At 49.5% G+C, this 18,250-nt stretch overlaps 1 long non-coding RNA gene across 1 annotated transcript in view; it reads right to left on the bottom strand.

Annotated features, from left to right (window-relative positions):
- Window positions 1-5,544: 5,544 nt before the first annotated feature.
- LOC144766899 (uncharacterized) overlaps window positions 5,545-18,250 on the bottom strand; it is a 42,010-nt gene continuing 29,304 nt past the window's right edge. The window contains exon 3 of the long non-coding RNA XR_013597971.1: window positions 5,545-5,829. This is a non-coding gene — a long non-coding RNA (uncharacterized LOC144766899). The remainder of the gene's footprint in view (window positions 5,830-18,250) is intronic.

The raw sequence follows: 18,250 nt of genomic DNA, 5'->3' as shown, positions 1-18,250 counted from the left end.
GAATATCTTGTCCAGGGTGCTCTTGACCTGGGGAAAAGAGATTGATCCCATTACTTCCATGACTGAGAACTTAGAGTGTGAATCAATGAGGACAAGTGTGCTCCATCCATCTGGGAACGATCCAAAGTCAATGTTGACTTGGGCCCATGGGTCGTGGCACTGGTCTTCCGTGATGATGGGATGAGGGGCCGGGTCATTACTGGTGATTTTGCATGAGTGGCAGGTACAAATGGTGTCTTCTACCAGGGTGTCCATGCCAGGAAACCACACCTTGCTTCTAGAGAAGCCTTTGTTTGAGCAATTCCCTGATGCCCTGCGTGCACAAGGTCAACAACCCTCTTCTGCAAGCTCTGAGGAACTACTATTGAGGGCCTTCGCAGAACCACTCCGTACGACCTTTCACTCAACTCACTTTGCACCCTCCATAGGTGTTGGCGCGTCATCTTTTCATCATTCCTCAAACCACTGGATCCATCCAGGAAGTGTTGCCAGCTGCGATCATGCAGCGTCTCTTTCACATTGGCCAGGCTTTCATCATCCACGGTGGCTCTTCCGACCTCCTCCAACGTGAGCGATATTGGGCATGCCTCTTGAGACATCAGCCGAACGAACTCTTCCATGTGTTCCTCATCTGTGGACTACTCAGCCGGTGCAGTCCTTACAGGGTGGCGTGACAAGAAATCAGCGGGGTTTTTGACACCTAAATGGAACACTACCTTGGACTGGTAGGCTTGCAACTGGACTTCCCATCTCTCGATTTGGGGAGGCGCCAGCCGGATGGTACCCACGTAGAAAGGGATCAAAGATTTATGATCTGTCACCACAAAAAGTTTCTGCCCAAAGAGGTACAGATAAAAATGATGTCATGTCCACTTGATCGCCAGAGTCTCCCTTTCGATCTGGGCATACGCGTCTCGGTGTCCGTCAGGGCTCGGCTGGCATAGGCCACTGGGACCCACTTTCTGGTAGATGTCTCTTGGAGAAGGACAGCTCCTAGTCCCATCGGACTGACGTCCACTATTACTTCTGTGCGCCTGTTGGGCTAGAAGTACGCCATGATCGTCTTGTTCATGAGGGCTTCTTTGATGGCATGAAATGCCGTGTCTTCTTTTCTGGCCCGCTCCCACGGAGTGCAAGTCTTCGTTAACCTCCTGAGGGGTTCTGAAAGCGACGCCAAGTTGGGGATGAAATGCCCACAGTACGTGGCCATGCCCAAGAAACTGCGAACCTCGGTGGGGGATGTCGGCCAGGGAGCAGAGCATATGGCTGTAGCTTTCTTGGGGGTCGACTTGGAGCCTGTTCCGTGAGAGGATGTTGCTCATCAATTTCTAGGGGTGTAGGGGGAAAATGCCAGGTAGAGCTGCCCCCCGCTCAATCAATTCTCAATCACAAAGAGCCCTACCAAAACAGAAAGCATCAAAATTACCACCCTCCCATTGGTCTAGTATTTTGATGCTTTCTGTTTTGGTAGGGCTCTTTGTGATTGAGCCGTGAGAGGATGTAGCTGAAGAATTCCACAGACTCCTGATAGAAGGAGCACTTGGCCCGATGCAGAGTCAGCCCATTGTCTACAAGCCGTTGGAGCGTGATTCTCAAGTGGACGTGGTGATCTTGCAGAGTCTTCGAGAACACCAGGATGTCATCACTCAAGTTGATAACACCCTGCAGCCCTGAAGTGTCTCTTGGATGGCATTTTGAAAGACCTCAGCAGCCGAGGCTACCCCAAAACTCAACAAATCACTAGGGGTGGAGGGTCCCCCAAAACTCAGCCTTTTGTACCTTTGCAGCCCCACATGCGTAGAGAACGTCATAATGTTCCTGCTCTCTGGGTGTTGTTCCAATTCATGGTAGCAGGCATTGAGATGTAATTTCATGAACCACTTGGCCCCATTGAGATCCGCCACTATGTCATCCATGGTAGGTGTGAGGTGCCGCTCCCGCTTTACTGCCATGTTGGGGAGCCTCATGTCCACACACAGACAGATCGCGCCAGGCTGCTTGGTTTGGGTGCTACCACCAGAGGTGACACCCACAGGGTGGGGCCGGAGACTTTCTCCATTACGCCTAGCTGCTCGAGCTTCTGCAGCTCTTCCTCCACTCGGGGGCGGAGATGAAATGGCACTCTCCGGTGTTGGAGCGCAGTTGGTTTGACTGTGGGGTAGATGTACAACTTGAATAGCTTCCCCTTGAGGCATCCCAGACCCTTGAATAGCATGGGGAAGTCCTTGAGGATGTCAATTGCGTGGAGATCATGTACTTGGTTGACAACGAAAATCAACTCCAGGTCCTCCGCTGTGTGGCAGCTAAGGAGTGTCCCCCTTTTTCCTTCAGTGACATGGAACCGTGTTTGGATGCAGCATCCCTCGCTGGCGACGTCGACTTCTATGACCCCCCTTAAAGGAAGCAGTTTGGTACCCCCATACCTGTAGATTTTAGCCTTCGAGGGTGTTGGCAATGGCCATGGGGGCAAGCGTTCGTACTGGTCACTGTCCATGACGTTTACTGAGTCTCCGGTGCCTATGAGCGCTCGGACTGTGGACCCAGCCACCTTGATGGAGCACATGGGCGGGGTTACGCGAAGTGGGCCATCGCGGTTCACGAACGACACTATAAAGACGTCATCAGCGCAAAGTCCAAATCCTTGCAAGGTGGCATCTGTTTGCTCCTGTGGGTCTTCTAGCGACAGCTGTCTGACTGCCGTTTACATCCCTTGTTGCCCCGGGTGTTAGATCTGTTTCTTTTACTGTGACACACTTTTGTGAAGTGGTTTAACTTCCACATCTGGAGCAAGTTTTTCCCTTTGCAAAACACTGTCCTGCTGGCGGGTATTCGAGGTCTCAGTTACCACACGTGCCACTGCTTGGCGGCCTCCCGGCCCCACGAGGTGCTGCCGGGCGTCTCTGGATAACGTCGACTCTCTCTTCTTTTATCGCCTGCGGCCGCAGTGGACCAGTGGTGCTTGGGTGGCGGTTGAGCTCTGCTTCCATCTCGTCTGCTCGAGCGTTCGACAGCTTGAGTGATCTTGCGAGCACCAAGATCTCATCCAGCGTGATTCCGGGTTGCCTGAGTATGAGGTGACGCAGCGTCACTCATTTGCAGTCCTGGATGATCTGGGCTCTTATCTATTCTCTCTGGGCAGGAACGGTACAGGAGCTCACCAGCTTCCTCAAGCGCGCGTAAAAGACGTTGATCGACTCCGTCTCACTTTGCTTCGCCTGGCAGAGTTTGAACCTCTCAAAATCAGGGTTTATCTGAGGGTCAAAGTGCCTGTTTAGGGCCACCAGCGCTGCATCATAGTTGTCGTCAGCCCCAATGTGAGGTAAAGTTTCGAACAGGTCGTATACTTCACCTCTCCCGTAACACATGAGTAGGGATCTCTTCACTCTTCCGTCCGTCTCACGGATCCCTATGAAGTAGTGGTCTAGCCGGCCAATCCACGACTTCCACAGTGATGCGGCCGTGGCTGGGTCCACAAAACTTGCTGAAGGGGGGCAGAGGGGCTGCTGTTGCATGGCCAGGCGGTGGCTGGGCATTCTGCTGAGCAGGTAATGGGGGCTGTGGCACCGGCGCAGGGTCTTCTGCCCTGTCCTGATTCTGTTGACTCATTCCCTCAAGAGCACTTGCGTGAGGAGGGGCTGAGGGATGGATGACTCATGGCTGCAGCGCTGAGATGGACTCTGTGGGCCCTGTCACCTTCTGCTCCTTTCCAACTATCTGGGTGCAGAGACTAACTCCTCCTCCTCACTGGCACCCAATGTCCAAAATGTATTGCTGTGGGCAAAGTTTGTTGCCACTGGAGGGGAGGCTGAGCTTCTCTCCCTCAATATCCCCAGATTACTTGCTGCAGCCAAGTCTTGCTGCTCCTGGAGGGGGAAGCTGTCGGGCCTTGCACAGTCAACCGCTGGACATGCTTGCAGGGCTGTGGTGTTCAACTGCAGGCAACGCCGGAGATGCAGGCACATGCAAGCGCATCAGGGCAAAGGGAGGGGCGAGGCCTTTCTCCGGGCGTCCTCACATCTTCGCGGCCTTCCCGCGGAGCGTGCACCAGATCCGGCCAACCGCTGGGGCACAGGCCACCTGCTGGAGCTTCCCGCCATGCTGACCTTTGGCGGCGTGGCGTGAGTGGTTCTGTTGGCCTCCAGGCTCGCGGGGTGGACACCCGCAGTCTTGATCGTCTCCTCATCATCGCAGGACCAGGGCACAGCTACAGGGGCACGACGCCCTGACCAGCGCCACAACAAGCCACAGCGGGCTGGGCAGCAGGTATTCGGCAGAGCAGCAGAGGCGTGGATAGGACCTGCCTCGTCGCCAATGTGGTGATCAGCACCGGGGGTGCCTGCTCAGCAAATATGAAGGTAGGCCGCAGCTACAGAGCAGCAATAATGAGACACATGCACACTGGTAGTATATTACAGGCCAAGACCCCGAGAAGTCATGCTCCCTTTTATTTATACCTTTGGGCGTGCCCGCCCACCGGGTGTCTGTACTAACAACAATGTATAGTGCGGCCTTGGTGGCTCCGTCACTACACAACCTACACTTACTGTCTCACTATCCCATTCTTAAGGTTCTTTTTTCATCCCTCTTTCTAATTTTGTAATGTTATCCTATTTTTCTCTTCTTTTTTTAGGCCTGGCCTATAGACAACTTTAGCTGTCTCACTACCCCCATGTTTTCTAAAAATGTGTAAAAAATATATATACATACATATCTGGGCTTTCAGACATTTCTCTTCATCGATTGGTCTGCTCAAGTGCCATTAACATTTAGTTTGACAGCACTTTGCCTGATCACATGTGCACAGGCCCCTCACCTTCCCTTTCAAGCAGGTTTGTTGGATAAACATGAAGGAGAACACCATCTTGTCTTTAATTCCAGCAGTGCTTTTCTTACAGCCTGATAAGAATGTCATCCTCGCAGTCATTTTATTTGTGCCACGTGTATGTTTTACATCCAGACGAATTTTTATAATGTTAGCCGGTAAAATTTCACATTGTTTGTGCTTAGTGCTTTCCTGCAGCTAATATGTTATGTCTCTGTACAGAGTCACTGCTTCTTTTAAGTCTCTTGGTGAGGCTGAGAAAAGCTGTGACTCTGTAAACAGCGTTATTACATTTGCTGCAGAGCGATATGTAAAAGAAAGATCAATATAGCAGTATATACAGACCTCTGAACTCAATCTTTAGAACATAATTAGGGGAAGTTGAAAAACTCTGCTCCACTGGCGGAGTTTGCAGTGTGTTCCCCAGTCAGCTTAGTACGGAGTACCAGAAAAATTCCGCCATGTGTCTGAGTTTTTCCTCCCGCGCGCTCACCAACATTAAGTTGGCAAGCTTAAAAATCGAGCACTAGAGAAGCCTGTAATGACGTCATCTTGTTCTTGTTCGATTCCCGGCTTCAGTTGCACTTCGTGTGGCGGCTGAAGAATAGAATTCAAAATTTGCAAACATTCGTGACAAGAATTTTCAATTCTATTAAGGACTAGGAGGCGAGGATTATGCTTAGTCTCATTTCTTTATTTAGAAATGCCCAGCAGCCGTAAAAACAGATAAAAAACTACAATACCCATCAACACTTGGGTCATAACCATAGAGTCTACACTATAAAAGGTCTTGTAGATAGTCCCACTTCCTCTTTCTTTGGTGATATACCGTCCAAAATCTCAGGAAAGTCAACCGGAAACAAAATCCATTAAAGAACACATTCCAAATCCAGGAAAACGAAGGAGAGTAACACTGCAGCAGCAGAAGAAAACAGGACTTCCAATCCTCAAAGAAGAAGGCAGGACAATCCGGACTTCAACGAAGAGGCCTCACTTGGGATCAGAGCCTGAAAAAAGACACAAAGCCATAATACACATTCCGTGTAAACATTAGCATACAAAAGAAGGGTGGGTAGAGAGAAACAAGTCAATGAAAACATGTCATCATGAATAAAAATCATGAACATCATAACAATTACAGTAAAGCATGTAAACAAAGGGTGGGATAATCCTCGCCTCCTAGTCCTTAATAGAATTGAAAATTCTTGTCACGAATGTTTGCAAATTTTGAATTCTATGTCAGGACAGGAGGCTCCGATTATGCTTGTTTAAAGCTGATCCACCACAACAGAGGCAACAGTGTCAATAGGTTTATAATAAAAAGTCTTGAATACAGAGTCAGAGGACCAATCAGCGGCCTTCATAATATCAAACAGAGTAACACCCATAGAGAAAGCTTTAGAAGCCATCGCCCCTCTAGCAGAGTGTGCCCCAAAAATAGACACATCAATACCTGCTTCCGCCATGAGCCAACGTACCCATCGAGCTAACGTAGCAGGGGTAACTGGGCGAAAAGGCTTCTGTAAGGCTATCAATAATTGACCTTGCATGTCAGAACGAAAAGTGGAAGTACTCACCTCATAATCCTTGAGACACTGCACCACACACAGATTAGGGTGATTAGGAAAAAAGGGATAAGAAATGAACGCAGTATGGGTCTTAGTACGCCGAGAAAGGCGAAAAGTAACACCTTCCGGAGTAAAACTGCGTCCGGCCAGATCTAAAGCACGGACATCAGACACCCGTTTGCAAGACACCAGACACAACAGCATAGTCAGCTTGGCAGACAGCTGTTTGCGTGAGAGTAAAGAGTTGTTCGGCCAAGCCTCCAGAAAACGTAAAACCACCGAAACGTCCCATAATGAAACATACTTAGGACGTGGAGGATTAGCCACGCGTATACCTTTGAGCAACTTAGCCACCAAGGGGTGTTCACCCACCGGCTTGCCCTCTATGTGGAGGTGTCCTGCGGAGATAGCAGAACGGAAATTGTTAATTGTGCGATAAGCCAAACCGGAAGACGCAAGCGAGGCCAAGAAATTCACCATCACAGAGACATCTGCTGATGTAGGATCAACTTGCCGTTGAAGACACCAGTCAGTCCACCGCTACCAGGAACCTCTGTAGCGTTTGTGAGTACCTGGAGACCAGGCATCGCCGATGAATTTGGAAGCGTCAGCCGAAAGGCCCGGGACCGACCAGCGATCCCCGAAATTCGCCACGCCATGAGAAGGAGAGAGCCTGACAGAATCAGGGGATGCGTATTCTGAAGAGGGTCGAGCAGGAGATTCCACTTCTGGGTAAGAAGGAGCGGCATCGCACAAGCCATCTCCAAGAGAACCGGGAACCACGGTTGAGCCCTCCACAGAGGATCAATCAAGTTCAGCTCTGTCTGATATCGTTTCGCATATGCCAGAACCCTGGGGATCATCATGAACGGGGGAAAGGCATAACACAGAGTCGCCGGCCACGCTTGGAGAAAAGCATCCGTGGCCAAAGCATCCGGATCCGGCCTCCAGCTGTAGAACAGAGGGAGTTGGGTGTTGAGCCGGGAGGCAAAAAGATCTATCTGACACTTCCCCAACAGTCGAAGAAGACGACGGAACACACGGGGATGGAGCCTCCAATCGCTGAAGTCTCTCAGGTACCTCGAGTTCCAATCCGCCACAAGATTGCTGTGGCCGGGGAGATACTCTGCAATAACCGTGATCTTGTGCTGCAGACAATAGTGCCAAAAATCCTTGGCAATCTCCGCCAGTAACCGCGACCGAGTCCCTCCCAACTTGTTGATGTAGCGAACCGCTGACACATTGTCCATGCGGAGAAGAATACAGCAATTGGACTGAAGAGGAGAGAGGCAACGAATCGCAAAGGAGCCCGCGAGAAGCTCCAGACAATTGATGTGAAGAGATAGTTCCTGGGGCGACCACCGACCTCCCGTTGAGACCGGACCGCAGCGGGCTCCCCAGCCCCAACGACTGGCATCCGACTCTATCACCACTTCCGGAGTGGCACCGAACAGGGCCCGACCATTCCAGGCCTCCATATGAGCCAGCCACCACTGCATCTCCGACCTCGCTTCCTCCGAGAGAGGAATATGATCTGAATATCTGAGACCGTTCTGGAGATGACGAATTTTCAGACGCTGCAAGGCCCTGTAATGTAGTGGGGCTGGGAAGATCGCCTGCAGGGAAGAGGCTAATAGACCGACTACTCGTGCTAACGATCTCAATGACACATTCGGTGTCGCAATAATGGAAGTCAACTCCCTCTTGATATACCGAATCTTTTGATTGGGCAAGAGAAGTTGACATGAAAGAGAATTGACTCTGAACCCCAAGAAGTCTATTATTTGCATCGGACTCAACACAGATTTCTGCACGTTCACCAAAAAGCCTAGGGATTGCAAGAGATCTATGGTCCATTCCAGATGAGACAGGAGTTTGAGAGGACAATCCGCCAGAATGAGGATGTCGTCCAAGTAGATGATTAATCGCACACCCCGACTGCGAAGAGATTCCACAACCGGCCTCAACAATTTCGTGAAGCACCAGGGTGCTGACGAGAGGCCGAACGGGAGAACCTGATACTCGTACCACGTCCCCTGCCAACGGAACTGGAGAAAGCGGCGGTGGGGACGGAAGATGGGAACGGACAAGTACGCGTCCTTGAGATCCAGGCGAACCATCCAATTCTTCTCGCGTAGGAGATCCTTCAAAAGATGGATGCCCTCCATCTTGAAATGCCTGTAGACCACATTCCCGTTGAACTCCTTGAGATAAAGCACCAAGCGGGAACCCCCTCCCTTCTTCTCCACAAGGATGACAGTGCTGACGAACCCCTGCGGATGACGCACGGTTGGAACGATCGCCCCCTTTAAGAGAAGGGACTTGAGTTCCTCTGTGATGAACTCTTGATCCCTTTGAGAGAAGCAAAGAGGAGAGGGAGGGTGGGACTGACGTTGGGGTTGATAAAACTCTATCCTGTAACCCTGAACCGTCTCCAGTACCCATGCATCGCTGGAGATCAAGCGCCAATTTTCTAGGAAAAAACGTATCCTGCCCCCCAGAACAACATTGCATGCATGAATCAGGCTCACCTGAAGCGGCGGAATCTTGATATCCTCCTGATTGGCCACCTGAGCGCCCCTTTCCGTATTGGCCACGGCCTTTTCTGGATGGGTAGAATTTTGAATTCTGGGAGTAGCCTGTATCTTGGTGTCCTCCTCTATGGGACTGATACCCCCGAGAGGGCTGTTGCTGACCGCGGCTGGACGAACATCCCCTGTTTCGACCGGTCTTGGTGAAAACCGGACGGAAGGTCCGGCGAAGAGAGGCTTGGGCTTTATCCAACCCACTAAATGTATTAACAAACTGGGTCAGCTCCTTTAAAAAGGGTTGTCCAAAAAGCAGGCCCTGTGCCGCTGGACCAGACTCAGAGGTTGAAAGCTCTGCCAGCTTGGGATCGAGCTTGAGAAGGATTGATCTACGTCTTTCACTAGAGAGTGTGCAGTTGGCATTGCCCAACTGACAAATTGCTCGCTGAGCCCATTCAATTAGTTCATCCGGGTCAACCATTCTGGAGGTGCTTTTAGCCAAAAATCCTAAATGCAAAATTTTGGTGAGGGGACCCAGGAGATCCAGGACTTTGTCCTGGCACGAACGCCAGGACCTGTCCAGCCCCTTCTTAGGGTCTTTTGCAAATTTACGCAAATAAGTGACCATCGTGGGGTCGACTTCCGGAGTGTCCGCTAAATTATCCGCCAGATCAGGCCTTGGACACTCCGAACGGAGACGGGCACGTACCTCTTTTTCGAAAGGACGACGGATGTGCTGCTGCACATACTCCGTCACCGCCGGGGAAGGAAGCCACGCAGTGGAATGCGGATGGATAATGTCCGCTGGTTCAAATGTCAGAACCGCAGGATGAGTCGGCGCATCCACGAAATGCTCTTTGCGTGTCTTCTTCTTTGGTGGAGCAGGGTCCGAAGAAGAAGAAGAATGACGGTCATCACTGTCCACATCTTCAACAGTCGTGTTTTTTGTGGAAGACAGAGATTGCGCCAGCTTCCTGAAGTCTGAAGCATGGGGATTGCCTGGTGAGGTAGAGGAGTTTTTTAGCCACAGGCACCCATCCTTGTTGTTGGGCATACATAGTTAAATGGCGCTTTAGGGGCGTGATAGCGCGTACTAACGCCTTATTCATTGAGTGCTGCACACCTCTGTCCAGAGCTTCCACCAAATCCTGTTCAAGGAATTCGGGAGCCTCCTCATCAAAATCACCTTCCTCATCACAATAATAATCACTCATGTTGCACGAGAGTCGTGAAATTCAGCCCACAAGACAAGGAAGGTCAATATTGCCAAATGCAACTTCAGGGGGGGAGTGAAAAAACCCCACGCAGCAAGCAAAACCTGGTATTGAGAAATACAGACAAAGTCAATAAAGGGTGGAGGGAGGGCTTGCTGCCAAACAAAACGTCACTCTAGGCAGAGCCTATGCAAATTGTACAGCCAAAGAACTTTTCCCAGTCCCCGGCGTCGAAAGGGGTTAATTCCTCAGGCTGTGTGCGTATACGCCGCAAGGACGCTCTTCAGAAATGCTCTGGTGACTGAAACACACGGAGCGCCGGAAATACAGACCGCGCATGCGCGGAAACCGGCCGCCAGAAAGGAAACCGGGCAGCTTGCGCTAGAAGCGCAAGGCTGTCCAACCCCAAAACTCCCACTCCACAATACTTAAATCACAGGCACAGCGCGCCCGGCCCCAGGGAGGAGACACTCGCTCCCCATCCTTGTCACGCCGCTAAACGAAAAGCGGAGCCGAGAAACAAACGCGGGAGAAACAGCGAACACATCGCTACCACAAAGCCACAAACAGAGCGTGAGCAAAGCGCAAATCAGCAAATCATGCAATAAGTAAACCACAAGCTAAGAAGCATACAGGTAAGGGAAAACGCACTTAACTGGCTGCGGAGCAGCAAAGAAAGAGGAAGTGGGACTATCTACAAGACCTTTTATAATGTAGACTCTATGGTTATGACCCAAGTGTTGATGGGTATTGTAGTTTTTTATCTGTTTTTACGGCTGCTGGGCATTTCTAAATAAAGAAATGAGACTAAGCATAATCGGAGCCTCCTGTCCTAACATAGAATTAGACAATTTTTGGAGACCCTCGCAGGTCTAAAAAAAAATCGAGCACTAGAATGCCTTCGGCAAGATTTCTCAATGCTGGCAGTCGCTATAGTTTGCATTGAGAAAGCTGCCACTTGCATTGAGAAAGCTGCTGCTCGAATACAAAATCTACTCGAGTAGCAGAAAAAAGCAGCACCCTCTGGTGTGAGCGTGGTGCCGTTCCCGGTGACTTTACTGCACAGAAAAGCTCCTGGTGCTAAAAATCAGCAGGAGCAGCGCTGCATGCTGAATTTCGGCACTCAGGGAACCCTGTAGTATCTTGCTGAGTTTTTATGTAACTGTGGAATTACGTGGAGTGAAACTCTGCGAGTTCTACCAACTCCTACAAAATAATCTCATTGTGGTGAGGAGAAGAGTGCAGTTCCCCAAAGAGAAATACGCAGTCCAAACACAAGAATAAAACTCAATGTCAGTGCTTCAGCTCTAGTAAAATCTTACATAATTAAAAATGTGTTGTAGCAACATTGGTTTCTATTATTAAGAATTTCTCCAGCATGACGTTGTTGGAGAAAATTTGGAACAAAATGTGTAGCAGCAACACATATTCAATTTCAAGTAAATACAAATTACAAAAAGTAACAGCATAGGCAGAATTTTTTACAGTCTGGGCCATCTTTTCATCCATCCTGTATTCGTTTTCCAATGTGAAATACAGCATTGCAGTAAGCAGTACATATAAAGCCTAAAGCCAAAGGAGGTGACACTAATTTATTTGCAAATATAAGGCAATATACCATTTTAGCATGAATCAAGTAAAGAAAACTACTCAACAAATTTTAAATGTTATCACCACCATGGCCACTACCACCATCATCATTACCACCCTGCCATCGCCACACCTTCATTGCCTCCACTGCCACTATTAACACATTCACCACCATTACCACCATACCAGCATTATTATCTTCACAGTTTCTAATATTACGATCACTATTACCACCAAACCATTACAACCACCTCTACTACCTTTGCCATCAACACTATTACCACCACAGGTACCATTAACATTACTACTACCACCACCATCATTTCCATCACCATAACCTTTATTACCACCATTATTACCATTAACTCCATTGCCGCAAGCTTTACCACTACCATCACAATTACCACTACCATGACCTCTAAGAGATCTATTATTACTACCAAACTTACCACAGCTAGTACCAGCTGCACACCTTTCACCATGAGTACCATTAACACCACAACTATCACAACCATGTTTACCACACTCATAGCAGTAGCGCCATGACCATCATCACACCTACTAGCTCTATCACCTCTGTTACAGCTGCCACTGCCTCCACTACTACATCTCTGCTACTACCACCATTACTACCACCACTACCACAATCCTTATCACCACTTCTGCCATTGTTGCTACTACCACCACTGCTATCACTACGACCACCAGAAACACCACCATCACTACTACCACCACCGTCTCCACTACTATGTCCATTTTTACCACTACTTATACCACTATCACCCCTACTACCAGCATCACTAGCAACACCATCCCCACTACTACACTACCATAACTACTAATACCACCACTAGGAAGTTCTCGCGTGCCTCCGTGTGTAAGAGCGTTGTGTGTATACGAGAAAGTTGATGTAGCATATGTATAATAGACCTTTTGTGTGCTATCAGTAATTAAAAAAAAGGCCTGGTTATTGGCTTTGCCAATGCTTGTTCCATTTTCTGCCTTTCTCCCTCATGCTCTGGGTCAAAGTAATTCTGAAGATGAAAAATAAGTCCAGGTGCGAAAAAAATGTAAGAGGTGCCAGGGCCGGCTTTAGGGCAGTGCGACTGGTGCAGCCGCACTGAGCTCCGACCTGTGGAGGGGCGCTGACCTCAGGGAGGGCGCTGTGTTCAGCAATAACTTATGATTGGAGAGATATGGGGCACTTTTGACCGGTGGTAGTGAGAGGATCCAAGGAGGAGGCGGCCATGGGGTGTGGGGGCGCCAAAAATAATTGTTGCAGCAGGCGCCACCAGCGCTAAAGCCGGCCCTGGCACGTGCTGATGCCCGCCAGCGGCTCGCGCTAGTGGCTGACTTGTGCTCACAGCTGACTGCCATTAATGTAGAGTCATCCAGCTGCTGCTTCTGATTGTCATGTTGTACTGATGAGGTCATTAACGCGTGTTAGCTTTCACCTGAAAAGACTACAGCTTCAGGCGTTTGAAAGATTCATAACACTTACAGGTGAAAAGAGACGACAAGTCATTTACAACACACCACGCACGCAATCCGGCTGCGACTGGAATTAAATGTCACTGTATCTCTGAAGAGCAGTTTACAAACGCAATATAATGGAAACACATGTTATTAAGCAAACCTTATCTGAAGAAGAATGCGAGCAGCACGTCTGTTTCTAAACAGGCCCGCCCTGTTCATGACTTTCATTAAGACTCGAGGAAGTTTAAAATATCTCTAGAAAGAGCTCATGGAATTCTGTTCACAGCTCGGAGACGTATTTACTGCATAATCTCCGTGGCCCTGCAGCACTGGGGTCATAGGGTTATTAAGGAAAGCATGGTTGCAGGGTCGGACTCCTACTGACCTGTAAGGCAACCCGGCAATGCCGGAGGGGCTGGTCTGATAGGTCAGTGCGTGGGGCGGCGTTTTGGATGTTTTTGGGCCTGTTTAATGAGGTGGCGGGCCGGTTTATTCTGTCGATTTCCCTAATATTACTACAAACATTGCTTGTAGCCAGTGGTCGAAGTAGGAAAAAAAAAGTAGGGGAACTGTGGGTGGAGAATCAGGGGGCGGGAATAACCGAAGATTGAATCAGTGGGCGGAGTCAGGGGTGTGGCTAGAAATAGCAAAACATGCCAATTTTTAGTACATTTAGCATTTCACTGACCAGTTACAGCTTATAACGTTGTTTAATTCAAACAATGGATAAACATGTTTATTTGAGGTTTAATTCAGGAAAAAGCAAACACTTGTAGGGAATACAGGTTTATGTAAAGCGTGCGAAATATAAGCAGGAACAACATGTTACCTTAATGCTTTTACTCTCATTGTTCAGAAATCCATGATTATTTTTTATCTCAAACATTGAGGTCATGAATACAGGGCTCCTCCTGTACACATGTGTTAAGCAGGGCTCAGAAGAGAAAGGGACTCTTCAGGAGATTCTAGACTCATGGAAACCCACAAAGGCTCCTTCACATTCATGTCAGCCAAGTAGCAGCTCAATCATAATATAGCAAAAAGAATACCTAGTGGACAGAATGCAGAACAATGTGATACATTCATCCCAGTACAGAGATATGGGCCTAAATCCATCGTTTCTTTGCTTGCCATTCCAGTCTGGCCCAAGCCATATGCAAATCAGTCTTGATCCTACGCCCAATGGGAACAGTCCAACCCGAACTGCCAGGCCATATGTATTCAAGAGTCCTTTCATTCGGGAAGTGAACACAAAGCAGTACCCACTGAACTATGCACATAAAATATTGCTCTTTGATATGCATGGTACATGTTCTTTGCAGCAGGCATATTACCCCTCTGCGCTACCTTAGATGAGTAAAACAGCCACTAGACAAAACATGCTCCCATCTCTCTCCAGCAGGTACATTGATCACCAAAGTTATCTTGGCACATGTATTGTTGACCGAAACCTGCTGAATATACGAAGAACTTTGCAGTGTTTTTAAAACTCCTGCACTTGTACAAAACCGGTCCCCCCAAACTAAACTAGCCCCCTACCCTTCCAGTCGCCCTGGGAAATGCCTGCTCCTGCCCTTTCACTGCTCCTGTCCGGTCAGTACTCCTGCTCATGCTCGATCAACACTCCTGCTTCGTCAATTCCCTGGCCCCCTCCCTTCTCCTGCCCTGTCACTTCTCCTGGCGCTTCACTTCTCCTGCCCGTCACTTCTCCTGCCCTGTTCACCGCTCCTGCCCCGTTCACTGCTTCTGTCCGTTCACCGCTCCTGCCCGGTTACCGCTCTTGCTCATGCCTAATGACCGCCCCTGCCCCATCAATTATCTGCTTGGCCACTTCTCCTGCCCCGTCACCTCTCCAGCCACATCACCTCTCCTGTCCCATCACCTCTCCTGCCCTGTCACCTCTCCTGCCCTGTCACGTCACCTGCCCGTCACTTCTCCTGCCCAGTCCCTTCTCCTGTCCCGTCACTTCTCCTGTCCCGTCACATCTCCTGTCCTGTCACTTTTCCTGCACCGTCACTGCTCCTGCCCCGTTCACTGCTCCTGCCCCGTTCACTGCTCCTGCCCCGTTCACTGCTCCTGCCCAGTTCAACTGCTCCTGCCCCGTTCACTGCTCCTGTCCGTTCACCGCTCCTGCCCGGTTACCACCCCTGCTCATGCCTAATCACTGCTTCTGCCCCATTACTTCTCCTGCCCTGTCACCTCTCCTGCCCATCACCTCTCTTGCCGATCACATCACCTGCCTGTCATGTCACCTGCCCATCACTTCTTGTGCCCGGTCACCTCTCCCGCCCTGTTGCCTCTCCTTCCCCGTCACCTCTCCTGCCCCATCACTTCTCCTGCCCCGTCACTGCTCCTGCCCTGTTCACCGCTCCTGTCCTTTCACTGTTCCTGTCCTTTCACCGCTCCCGCCCGGTTAAAGCTCCTGCTCATGTGCCGTCACTTCTCCTGCTCCGTCACTTCTCCTGCCCGTCACTTCTCCTGCCCAGTCACCTCTCCTGCCCAGTCACCTCTCCTTTCCTGTTGCCTCTCCTGCCCCATCACTGCTCCTGGCCTGTCACTTTTCCTGCCTCGTCACATTTCCTGACCCCTCACTTTTCCTGCCCCGTCACCGCACCTGCCAGTTCACTGCTCCTGCCCGTTCACTGCTCCTGCCCGGTCAGCACTCCTGCCTGATCACCGCTCCAGCCCCATCACCGCTCCAGCCCCATCACTTCTCCTGTCCCTTCATTTCTCCTGCCCCGTTCACTTCTCTTATCCATTCACTGCTCCTATCCGTTCACTGCTCCTGTCCCGTTACCGCTCCTGCCCATGCCTAATCACCGCTCCTGCCCCTTCACTTCTCCTGCCCCATCTCTTGTCCTGCCCCGTCACCTCTCCTTTCCTGTCACCTCTCCTGCCTTGTCACCTTTCCTGCCTGCCACCTCTCCTGCCCTGTCCGCTCTCCTGCCCTGTCACCTCTCCTGCCCTGTCACTTCTACTGTCCCGTCACTTCTCCTGTCCCGTCACTTCTCCTGTCCCGTCACTTCTGCCCTGTTCACTGCTCCTGCCCTGTTCACTGCTCCTGCCCCGTTCACTGCTCCTGCCCCATTCACTGCTCCTGTCCGTTCACGGCTCCTGCCCGGTTACCGCTCCTGCCCATGCATAATCACCGCTCCTGCCCATTCACTTCTCCTGCCCCATCACTTCTCCTTTCCCGTCACCTCTCCTTTCCCGTCACCTCTCCTTTCCCTTCACCTCTCCTGCCCGTTACTTCTTCTGCCCGTCACTTCTCCTGCATCGGTCACCTCTCCTGCCCTATTACTTCTCCTTTCCTGTTGCCTCTTCTGTCCCGTCACTGCTTTGCACAGTATCTACTGAAAGGTATATCAGAGATACTTCCCCTTTGCTTTTCTATCATCCCGCCACTCCAGGCTGTTTCTGCAATAATTCTATGTTTTTGTGTAGTACAAGTAGGCTTTCTTCTTATCAAAGTGCCCCAGAACCTCACGCTTTTGTGATTGTGTAACAGATGCCAAAAGATGCCAACCATTGTCAAGAGGTCTCTGCCCGGAGTCAAAGAGTGAACAGGAATTACAAACTGCTGCCACTCATTCCTGCTGTTGCAGAAAAGATGCTTTCCTGGACAGCCACGGAGGGCAAAAGGGTGTCCTGTAGCTCTACCACCACAATTTTCAGGTTCACAAGTCTTGTAGTGACTAACAGAAGCAGACGCTCGCTTCGCTACTGGATCTTCTTGGGGGAGTTTGAAAGGGGACTTTAAACTCACAAAGGTGCCAAGTAATTGTGGGAAAAACATACCTTGCTAAACAAGAGTGGAAGTAGTCACGTATTCTCCCATTGAAGACGGCTGGAATTCCAGAAACTGGTCCGAGGAAACTTGTTTCCGGTCCAGGGAAGGCATGGCTTGGCAGTTCGGGCTGGACTGTTCCCATGAGGCACAGGGTCAGACTGATTTGCATATGGCCATGTCTGAACTGGGGTGGCAGAGTGGGCTAAAGAACGGCGATGGATTAAATCCAGATCTGTTGACTGGGTGTGAGTGTTTGATTGGTTCAGATGCTCCGTCCATCACCACCCCTTTTTGTACAACTTTAATTGGTGGACATCATATACCAGGCCAACTTCTCCCACCACTGCTGCATTGCTAGCACATATGAAGACATAGCGCGCAAAAACAAAATGGTGGCCTATGGTAAACATACACACTGGCTAAACAAAAATAGCTATCACTGCATAGATAGCAATGAAGGAGGTATACACAACAAAGAACACAGTTGCCGCGCCCTGCCTCCCCACCTCTGAAAAGCCTCATGTAGCATTGCAGGAAAAGGATGGCAAGGATATTATTTATTTACCCAATGTGACTGGGCCCACATACATGCGCCTGCCCTTTACCCACCACCATTAAATCAGCAAAGCCAAAAACGGAAACTAAATTAGGTTTAAGAATACCTCAAACACAGTATCAACAATGTCACACATAAACAAACTCACAAATGGGGAAGAAGAAGTTAGCTGAGAACAGAAGAAGATGCCTGGCTACATGGGCCAGAACTCTGAGAGCAACCCCAAACCTAGCCACCAACATGTACATTTAGAGAAAAAAGAACATACATTTTGAATTTAATCTTTCCACAACCCACTAAATGATTAGTGATAATATGAAACTATATAAAAAAATACGCTCATGGCCTAGTGCAGTGCAGACCAGGCCCCAAAGGTTAAAACAACATGACAATGAAAAAATACATAAATCATTACAAAAATTCACAAAAAACACACAAGAAAATGGAGAAAAGGTATATTTAACTCCAGGCCTCCACCATAAAATATTGCATATGTTTTCTATTAAAAACAGTTAATTTGCAAACTTCAGGCCAACCACCAATAAAGATACAAGATGAAATTTATAGAGTGCACTTTCACCTGAAGATATGATGGCGCTAATACTCCGGGGAGAGCAGACATTATGTGTCAGAGCCAAACACTTTACTGAATAGCCAAGTTTAAGTGAGCACTGCTGGCGCATTGTCATTCGAAAGGGGCTAATCA

The sequence above is a fragment of the Lissotriton helveticus genome, chromosome 7 (genome assembly GCF_964261635.1).
Source record: "Lissotriton helveticus chromosome 7, aLisHel1.1, whole genome shotgun sequence".
Lineage (NCBI taxonomy): Eukaryota > Metazoa > Chordata > Amphibia > Caudata > Salamandridae > Lissotriton > Lissotriton helveticus.
Note: the sequence above shows the minus strand (reverse complement) of the source record. Positions and strands in the feature narration are given on the sequence as shown.